At 50.8% G+C, this 2,200-nt stretch overlaps 1 long non-coding RNA gene across 1 annotated transcript; it reads right to left on the minus strand.

Moving 5' to 3' along the window:
* Positions 1–8: 8 nt before the first annotated feature.
* Positions 9–2,194, minus strand: LOC110391483. Its single transcript, XR_002434077.1, has 3 exons — positions 1,951–2,194; positions 1,549–1,702; positions 9–960 (listed from the first exon to the last, which is right to left on the minus strand). It is a non-coding gene; the product is annotated as an uncharacterized LOC110391483 (long non-coding RNA).
* Positions 2,195–2,200: the final 6 nt, after the last annotated feature.

The raw sequence follows: 2,200 nt of genomic DNA on the forward strand, positions 1-2,200 counted from the left end.
CTTCTCTGCCTTGTGGCAGGAAGAAGCGGGAGAGCTCTCGTGGCACAAAGCTCAGGGCTGTAGGAATCAAGGTTGCCTCTAAGATGGTGCTTTAAAACAACATGAGAGACAAGGTCAAATGCAAAATGTCAGCACTTCCCGTAGAGCACATTTCACAGCCGTAGGCACACCAGGGAAGACTGACACACCACCTGAGAGGGAACAGGTCAGGAAGGAAAACCTTACCGCGTCAACACAGGGACAAGCTACTCTCTTCTTCTGGGCCTCTGTTCACACGGAGGATTCCCCTCAAGAGGGCTGCTCAAGGTGCCCTTGTCTCCAGCTCTTGGTCACTTCCTACCTGTTGGGACACCGGGCCCACAGGTCGTTCTGCTTTCGGCAAAGCCTGCTGCCTTAACTCCAAACCGCTCCCAGCCCACAAACTAATCCACCTGCTTTGCCTGAAAGGGCTCCAAGCCCACGCACGGGATCCCTGCTGCTGGTAGTTCTCTCACGGAAAGATCCTCCACTCTCAGAGCAACAGCCAAGAGCTGCAAGGCTGAAACAGCCTCCAATCCCCATCGATCTGCCTGCCTGCAAACACAACGGCTGCCTGCACTTCAGCACGGTGATGCCCACCCACCAAAGCCCTCACCCACCACATGCCTTTCCTTACACTCACAGCTGTCACAAGTGCGTGCAGCCCTGGGCACTGCATTTCCTGTCAAAGTTAGCATCTAGCTAAACCACCCCTACTGTGTTAGTACTTGGATCCCCACCTAGGGCTGGCGCTCAGGAGGTCAACGCCACAAAAATAATACAACGTGCAACTGGAAAACATCTCTCCAAGCCCAGAAGAATCAAATCCCTGACCTTGGGCACAACTCACCAACCAAGAGCCAGGCCTTGCAAACTTGGCTCGTCTGAGCATGTGGGAGCAGGCTGGACATCAGACCACAAGCGTCCTTTTCAGTTGCAGCTCTATGGAGAGAAGGACACCAAACACTAACAAGTGCCAATGAATTCATTCACAGGCTGCACTATGAGTTTGGTTGGTAGAAAAAAACACCGATTCCTAATCAAAAAAGATAACAGCAGGAGTTAATATCAGCTGAAGAGCTTCCTGTTCCTACACCTCATCGTCTTACCCCAGCTTTCCTTGCCCCAGCCCTTAACCTAAATCCTGCACGGATTTTTCTCCCCTGCACTACCACGTTCTCCTTAGCACACAAGTCTTCTCCTGCTCCTACAAAACAACAGCCAGCAGCACAAAACAAACAGCCGCTGAGAACTCTCAAAACAGAACCTGAGCCACAAAGCACTTCTCAACTTCACTTCACAAGCCCCCCCAGCTTCCCTCTGGAATAAGGATAATTTTCAGGTATTTTATGAGACAGCTGAGAGGAAAAGGAAATGTCTTTTTGCATTCATTTGATTCTAGGCCTGAGATTGCTCAAAAGCTTTCCCTGCTGGCCTCGCTCTCCTCCCACCTCAGCACACAGAGCCTTACCATCCACTTTCACCACCAAAGATTACAGGCCAGTCTCCAACGCTGCTAACAACTCCTACCTCAAGGCCAACATCTCTGCAGCCATCCTTTTCATCTGAGTCCAGGAAACGCATCGACAGCACACTTTTTCTCAGCTACGCCATTATCAGGAGTGTTTTGGGTGGCAGAAAGACACCGCAAATCATTCGTCAGATACATTCTGCCACATCTCCCCTGAAAAACACAAGTAGTCAAACACCTCTGTTTCTCAAGCACATCTAGAGATGACAAACATACGGCAAGTCGCAAGGAGAGGCTCTTGTTTGAAACCTTTCAATAGAGAAAAGTGTTTATATCCTCTTTTCCTGACAACAGAAACATGGTAGCAGCTTTCAAAGCCCATCTGTCAGAGAGGAGGCAGACAATGCATACACGAAGGAGTGCACACATCCCCCCCGGCACTACTGGAGCCCACTGCTCACCTGCAGATCTCTGTGCATTTCTCGTGTTTTACACTGAGGCAACCTCGCTACAGCTTCATGGGTGTCACAGAAGACCTGCAGGACCTCTTGCTCCGCAAACCTCATCTGCAGCCATTCGTTCACCAGCTTCACCACCTTGCCCCTCCTGAGCAAAAACAAGCACTAAGAACGAGAGCAAAGCCCACTGCATTCCACCTGGCCTGGTCCAAGCCCCAGTCCTACCCCACATACCCTGCTATGTAGTCTGCTC

This window comes from Numida meleagris, unplaced genomic scaffold, assembly GCF_002078875.1.
Source record: "Numida meleagris isolate 19003 breed g44 Domestic line unplaced genomic scaffold, NumMel1.0 unplaced_Scaffold381, whole genome shotgun sequence".
NCBI lineage: Eukaryota > Metazoa > Chordata > Aves > Galliformes > Numididae > Numida > Numida meleagris.